General features: G+C 43.6%; 1 pseudogene; it reads right to left on the bottom strand.

The window, feature by feature from the left end:
* Positions 1-7,578: 7,578 nt before the first annotated feature.
* On the bottom strand, positions 7,579-7,696 carry LOC124724047 (annotated as a pseudogene).
* Positions 7,697-8,081: the final 385 nt, after the last annotated feature.

The following is an 8,081-nucleotide window of genomic DNA, read 5'->3' as shown; positions in this document are numbered from 1 at the left end:
ATTGTGAATAGCAGAGTAATCTCGTAGATGTAGATATAGATTAGGAAAGCTTCTCTCCTCCATTGTCCTATGGTATATAACTGCTAAAAGCGTACCAAGTTCTTTCGAACACTGTCTGTATAAACACAATGGTATTCCATTAGGTCTAGTAACCTATCCTGCGGAAGAATATCAGCCACTTTTTCCATCCCAATTTACATATATGCTGTTTTTACTTTCGTGTGACGTGTTAATGGTGGAATTACTGCCCAATCTTCCTGACGCAAACAGTTTAGGGAAAAAAACGTTTTGTGTTTCAGCTTCTTCTGTGTCAACCTCCGTTTCAAAGCCGTTGTGGCCACAGAGTGTCTTGACACATGGCTGTGAGCCTCTTACTGATTTAACTTCGGACAAAAATTCTTAGAATTTTCCGTCAAGTCTGTAGATATAATTGTACTTTAGAACTCGATGGACGTTTCACGCACACCTCTTTCCACGCTAATTTCAGCTTCACTCAAGTTTTGTTTGTGTGAGAGGCTTGGACCACCTTTGGACTTACAATGAAGCTCTCTTTGTTATCGTAGCAGATTCGTAGCACCGATGTCAAACAACTATGCTCGATACATACCGTTGGAGGCTTATTGACAATACTCATGAAGTTTCTACATCGATGCTCAACATTGTTTGTGTTGGAAACGAAACTTATTTGGTAACCTTTGCGGTTATCTGAAACCTGTTCGTTATCGGTAGACAGAAATATGTCTCTATCTTGCCTTATATTGGTGTTAATAGACTTATGAAATGATGCTGTAATTTCTTTATGATCGTTCATTCGCTAGTCTACATTGAGTCGAAATTTGTATTTCCTCTTGTCACCACGCGTTCTAAGACGTTACCTATACGAGTTGGTTCACTGATTTACCATTCAAGGTAAATTTCGAATAACGTTTCTAAAATAATTTCAAATGATTGCTTTCCTCTGCTACCCGCCCTAATCACTTGAGCCTCTAACGTATATAGCTGGTAAGCTGAAATTTCCACCTAATGGTATGTCATTATCATGCCATCTAAGCGAAACGTTTCCAAATTTCCCCTGTAACGTTCCGCCATAGCTGCTCCTAAGTAATGGGTGTTTATAAAAGCATCCAGTGAAGGTGGTTTATCCTCCTTGAAAGTTACACTAATCAGCCAGAAGATTATGACATCCGATCTGCTATTGATGTAAATCCGTCCAGCGATAGCAGTGTCGCCTGGAGAGCTACGAGTGTCATCTATGCCTCTAGCAAACTGTTACGATTTCTAAACGAGACAGAAAATGGAGTTATGTATATTACAGGTAATGTAATGTGTGAGTATTTGTGTTAATTCACTATAAAGATATGATTGTTCAGCATGGCTACAATCCAAGTAGCATTCAGCATTCGGAGATATAACAGTTATATGTGAAGTGATGGTTAGCAGTAGATGGAGCTGTGTCATTCAACGAGGAAATAAATTCGTTGTTGACACCCCTTCATCTAGTCGCTGTCTGCTCTGTCTATCAAAAAAATGGTTCAAATGGCTCTGAGCACTATGCGACTTAACTTCTGTGGTCATCAGTCGCCTAGAACTTAGAACTAATTAAACCTAACTAACCTAAGGACATCACACACATCCATGCCCGAGGCAGGATTCGAACCTGCGACCGTAGCAGTCGCGCGGTTCCGGACTGCGCGCCTAGAACCGCTAGACCACCGCGGCCGGCTCTGTCTATCAGTCATCTTCCAGTGCCACATGTGTCGTTGTATTCAACAACATTCAATATTTAATCAATAAAAAGGAAAGAAAAATTCTACTGTGTTATACTGAAATTGTGATGTACCTTAGGAACGGAACATTCGTACACAGAGAAATGTCGATACATTGACTGTTGTGTTGAGGCTGAGTGACAAGTTATCTAGTTGTAATAATAAGTTTATAGTGCACTATCTATATTGGTCTGCATTTCTCTGTAACGCGACGGGAGTATGCTGCTATTGTTTTTGTTTCAATTGTGTTATTTCATCTTACAACATTATTACTATGAATGAAGTTGGAGAAATTAGTAAACGACGAGAGATGTGCTATGAGTGTGGCAACGGAGCACAATCTTACGTCGCTTGAATTTAAGAAATGACTCTTCTTCCAAAGTCAGCTGCACCATGGTGGAAATGCGAGCCGAGTTGGTGACACTTCGCTCTCAGCTTCAGGCTGTGATGGTTTCGGTTACACAGCCTGAGGCTGCAGTGGATGGGCACCACTGTTGTGGGTCGGCCGTGGGGAGCCAACGGACATCCAGCACGTTAGAGTCCTCCGATCGGTCCTGTCCGGTGGCCAAATCAGTTACTGCTCGCACTGAGGTCGAGTGTGAGGTCGTCCCGGGGCGAAACAGGCGGCGAAGGACATCCCAGGTGGCCGCACGTACGGCCTCCCCGGTTTGTCTGACAAACAAGTTCCAGGTGCTGTCTGTGGCTGACACTGTCGCTGAGCCAGATGCTGTCGCCTGTCCTGTTTCAGAGGAAACCACTCAGCTTGCAAGATCCGGGCAATCGCAGAGGGTGGGATTATTCTTGGTTGGGAGCTCCAACGTTAAGTGCGTTATGGGGCCCCTTAGGGACTTGGCTGACAAGGAGGGTAAGAAAACCAATATGCACTCCGTGTGCATACTGGGTGGAGTCATTTTAGATGTGGAAAGGCTCCTCCCGGATGCCATGAAGAGCACAGGGTGCAGCCAACAGCAGGTGGTAGCTCACGTCGGTACCAATGATGTGTGTCACTTTGGATCAGAAGAGATTCTCTCTGGTTTCGAGCGGCTAACAGAAGTGGTAAAGGCTGCCAGTCTTGCTTGCAAGAAGAAAGCAGAGCTGACCATTTTCAGCATAGTCGACAGGACCGATTGCGGACCTCTGGTACAGAGCTTAATGGAGGGCCTGAATCAGAGGCTCAGACGGTTCTGCGACTGTGTAGGCTGCAGATTCATCGACTTTCGCCAAAGGCTGGTTGGGTTTCGCGTTCCGCTGAGTAGGTCAGGTGTCCACTATAAGCAGGAGGCGGCTACACGAGTAGCAGGGGCTGCGTGGCGTGGACTGGGTGGTTTTTTAGGTTAGACGGTCTCGGGAAAACTCAATATGGGGTTCAGTCACAAAGGGTGCAGGTTGAACACAGGAAGAACGTAGATACAGGAACCATTGGTATAACAGTTGAAAATTGTCATAGCTGTGTTGGGAAAGTACCAGAGCTCCAAGCGTTAATAGAAAGCGCCGATGCTCAAATCGCTATAGGCACTGAAAGCTGGCTAAAGCCGGATATAAGCTCAGCCGAAATTTTTGCGAAGAACCTAACGATGTTACGAAAGAATAGGCTAAACACGGTTGGCGGTGGCGTGTTTGTTGCTGTCAGAACTAGTTTAACTTGCCGCGAAATCGAAGTAGATACTTCCTGTGAGTTAGTGTGGGCAGAGGTCATTGTTGGCAACCGAAATAAAATAATAATTGGATCCTTTTATCGACGTCCCAATTTAGATGATACAGTTGCTGAAAGGTTCAAAGAAAACTTGAGTTTGATTTCAAACACGTACCCGACTCATAGATAACAGTTGGTGGTGACTTTAATTTACCCCCGATATATTGGCGGAAATACATGTTTAATTTCGGAGGTACGCAAAAAATATAATCCGTAATTGTACTAAACGCATTCTCTGAAAATTATTTCGAGCAGTTAGTTCACGAGCCCACGTGAATAGTAGACGGTTATGAAACCACACTTCACCTCTTAGCAACAAATAATCCTGCGTGAATAACGAGCCTCAAAACTGATTCAGGGATTAGTGAACGCAGGGATGTCGTGGCGAGGCTGAATATTGCAATCCCCAAATCCTCGAAAAATAAGCGAAAAATATACCTATTTAAAAATTCAATTCAGTTGAAAGATTTATACCAAATAAATTAACAAACGACGGAGCTGATCCTCCTCTATAACAGTTTCCACAACGAAACTTTGTCTCGAAACATGGCAGAAAATCCAAAGAGATTCTGGTGGTATGTGAAGTATGTTAGCGGCAAGAAACAATCAATGCCTTCTCGGCGCGGTAGCAATGGAGGCACTATCGCAGACAGTGCTGTCAAAGCAGAGTTACTAAACACAGCCTTCAGAAGTGCCTTCACAAAAGAAGACAAAGTAAATAATCCAGAATTCGAATCGAGAACAGCTGACAACATGAGTAACGCAGAAGTAAATACCCTCGGAGTAGTGAAGCAACTCAAATCACTTAATAAAAGCTGGTCCAGACTGTATACCAATTATGTTCCTTTCGGAGTATGCTGATGCATTAGCTCCATACTTAACAATCATATACAACCGTTCGCTCGACGAAATATCCGTACCCAAAGACTGGAAAGTTGCACAGGTCACACCAATATTAAAGAAAGGTAGTAGGAGTAATCCACTAAATTACAGGCCCATATCGTTAACGTCGATATCCAGCAAGATTTTAGAACATATATTGTGTTCGAACATTATGAATTACTTCGAAAGAAACGCTCTATTGACAGACAGTCAACATGGGTTTAGAAAACATCATTCCTGTGAAACACAACTAGCTCTCTGATGTGCTGAGTGCTGTCGACAAGGGATTTCAGATCGATTCCGTATTCCTGGATTTCCGGTAGGCTTTTGACACTGTACGACACAAGCTGCTCGTAGTGAAATTGTGTGCTTATGGAATATCGTCTGAGTTATGTGACTGGCTTTGCGATTTCCTGTCAGAGAGGTCACAGTTCGTAGTAATTCACGGAAAGTCTTCGAGTAAAGCAGAAGTGATTTCTGGCGTTCCCCAAGGTAGTGTTATAGGTCCTTTGCTGTTCCTTATCTATATAAATGGTTTGGGAGACAATGTGAGCAGCCATCTTTGGTTGTTTGCAGATGACGCTGTCGTTTATCGACTAATAAAGTAATCAGAAGATCAAAATAAACTGCAAAACGATCAAAAAATATCTGAATGGTGCGAAAAGTGGCAGTTGACCCTAAATAACGAAAAGTGTGAGGTCATCCACATGAGTGCTAAAAGGAACTCGTTAAACTTCGGTTACACGATAAATCAGTCTAATCTAAAAGCCGCAAATTCAATTAAATACCTAGGTATTACAAATACGAACATCTTAAATTGGAAGGAACACATATAAAATGTTGTGGGGAAGGCTAACCAAAGACTGCGTTTTATTTAGAAAATGTAACAGACCTACTAAGGAGACTGCCTACACTACGCTTGTCCGTCCTCTTTTAGAATGCTGCTGCGCGGTGTGGGATCCTTACCGGATACGACTGACGGAGTACATCGAAAAAGTTCAAAGAAAGGCAGCACGTTTTGAATTATCGCGAAATATGGGAGAGAATGTCAACAGAAATGATACAGAATTTGGGCTGGAAATCGTTAAAAGAATGGCGTATTTACCTGAGACGGAATCTTCTCACGATATTCCAGTCAACAACTTTCTCCTCCGAATGCAAAAATATTTTGTTGACAATGACGTACATAGGGGGGAACGATCACCACGACAAAATAAGGGAAATCAGAGCTCATACGGAAAGATATAGGTGTTCGTTCTTTCCGCGAGATTGGAATAATAGAGAATTGTGAAGGTGGTTCGATGAACCCTATGACAGGCACTTAAATGTGATTTGCAGAGTATTCATACAGATGTAGATGTTGAAGTGAGATGATGCAATACCTCTTTTTAATAGGAAAATAAAGGACGAGAAATGTGGCTCACATTAGGGATCAGACAAGGCAGCTGTCATTTTGATATACATACTGCTGTCTGTCAAATAGATCACGGTCCTCTGGCTTGGAGCAGAGTGGAAGGTCTAAACCACAGGGTCAGGCGGCTCCTTAACGGATCAGGCGTGCAATACACGCAGGGAGCGGCTACTAGGACAGCGGAGTGCGTGTGCCGTGCACATAGGCCTTTTTTAGGTTAGAGAATCCCTCCCTTGGGAACAAAGACGACTTGCCTGTTAAATCAGCCACAGTGACCTCATAGAAGCTTGGTCCTCCCAGATCGGAGATAAAAAAGATTAATATGATTTTAGTATACTGCTGGAGCGTCCGAGGAAAGGTCCCCGAATTAGTATCGCTTACTGAAGGCTATAACGCACAGATAGTATTGGGAACAGAAAGCAGGTCGCAACCAGACGTCAATGACAACTAAATCCTAATTTCAGACAGGAATGTTTATCGTAAGGATAGGTTAGTCGCCAATGGTGGCGGCGTGTTTATTGCAATAAAAATTCCATAAAATCTAGAGTGGTTATCACGGATTCCGAATATGAAATAATCTGGGTGAAACTGAGTATCAAATAATGTTAAAAAATGGTGATCCGATGTTTTTTAGACCACCTGGGTCGGGATCTCTGGTTGTAGAGCGCTCAGACAGAACTTGCCGAATATCATTACTAATTTTCCTGATCATGCCGTTGTAATAGGGAGATGACTTCCATTTGCCAGATATAGACTGGGAGTGTTACGTCATAACAACTGGTGTCAGAGACAGGGAATAGTGTGACATTGTTCTGGATGTCTTGTCCGAAAATTGCCTTGAGCAGATAGTTAAAGAACCAACTTTTGAGGGTAACGTCTTAGACCTTCTGGCAACAAACAGACCTGAAATTATCGACTCAGTTAACGTAGAAGAAGGAATCAGTGATCATAAGGCTGTGACACCATGCATGACGACGGGTCCTACAAGGAATGTTAAGAAATGTAGGAAGATGTATTTGTTCAGAAAGGCTGACAGGATAAAAATTTCAGATTATCTCCGCAGTCAGCATCAAATATTCGGTGATGAGGACGAAGATGTGGAGAACAGATGAAATATATTCAAAGGCATCGTTCAATATGCCCTAGACAAGCATGTTCCGAGTAAAGAAAGGGATGGGAACGATCCATCATGATTTAATAACCGTGTTAGAAAAGCGCTACGTAAACAAAGAGCATTTCATCTCAGATTGAAGAGAAGTAAGCCGGCTGTTGTGGCCGAGCGATTCTAGGCACTTCAGTCCCGAACCGCGCTGCTGCTACGGTCGCAGGTTCGAATCCTGCCTCGGGCATAGATGTGTGTGATGTCCTTAGGTTAGTTAGGTTTAAGTAGTTCTAAGTCTAGGGGACTAATGACCTCAGATGTTAAGTCCCATAGTGCTCAGAGCCATATGAACCATTTGAAAAGAAGAAAAAACCTTGGTGACAAACAAAAGCCGAACGAAGCGAAAATGAGCGTAAGGATAGCAATGAGAGAAGCGTTCAATGATTTCAAAGTAAGACGTTGTCAAGCGATTTGAGTAAAAACCCTAAGAGGTTTTGGTCGTATGTAAAATCAGTAGAAGATGCACTCCGTCTTCAGGCCACAGGTGGCCCATAGGGACCATCCGACCGCCGTGTAATCCACAGATTAGGATGCGGATAGGAGGGGCGTGTGGTCAGCACACCGCTCTCCCGCTCGTTAGGATGGTTTTCTTTGACCGGAACCGCTACTATTCGGTCGAGTAGTTCCTCAGTTGGGATCACGAGGCTGAGTGCACCCCGAAAAATGGCAACAACGCATGGCGGCTCGGATGGTCACCCATCCAGGTGCCGGCCATGGCCGACATCGCTTAACTTCGGTGATCTGACGGGAACCGGTGTATCCACTGTGGAAAGGCCGTTGCCATGTAAAGTCAGTAAGTAAGTCAAAATCATCTATTAATTCTCTCAGCGACCACACCGGCACCGAAACGGAAAATAAGAGAAAAGGCCAAAATAACAGAGAAGGCCGAAATACTGAATTCGGTCTTCCAAAGTTGTTTCACCGCGGAAGATCGTAATACTGTCCCTCCTTTCAATCGTCGTACGAACATCGAAATGGCAGATATTGGGATAGCCGATCGCGGAACTGAAAAGCAGCTACCGTCGCTTGGTGGTGAAAAGGCTTCAGGACCAGATGAGATGCCAATAAGATTCTCTAAAGATTATGCGAAAGAACTTGCTCCCCTCTAGCAGTAATTTGTCGTAGATCGCTTGAGCAACGAAAGGTACCTAACGACTGGAAAGAAGC

This window comes from Schistocerca piceifrons, chromosome X (genome assembly GCF_021461385.2).
Source record: "Schistocerca piceifrons isolate TAMUIC-IGC-003096 chromosome X, iqSchPice1.1, whole genome shotgun sequence".
In the NCBI taxonomy this organism is placed as follows: Eukaryota; Metazoa; Arthropoda; class Insecta; order Orthoptera; family Acrididae; genus Schistocerca; species Schistocerca piceifrons.
Note: the sequence above shows the minus strand (reverse complement) of the source record. Positions and strands in the feature narration are given on the sequence as shown.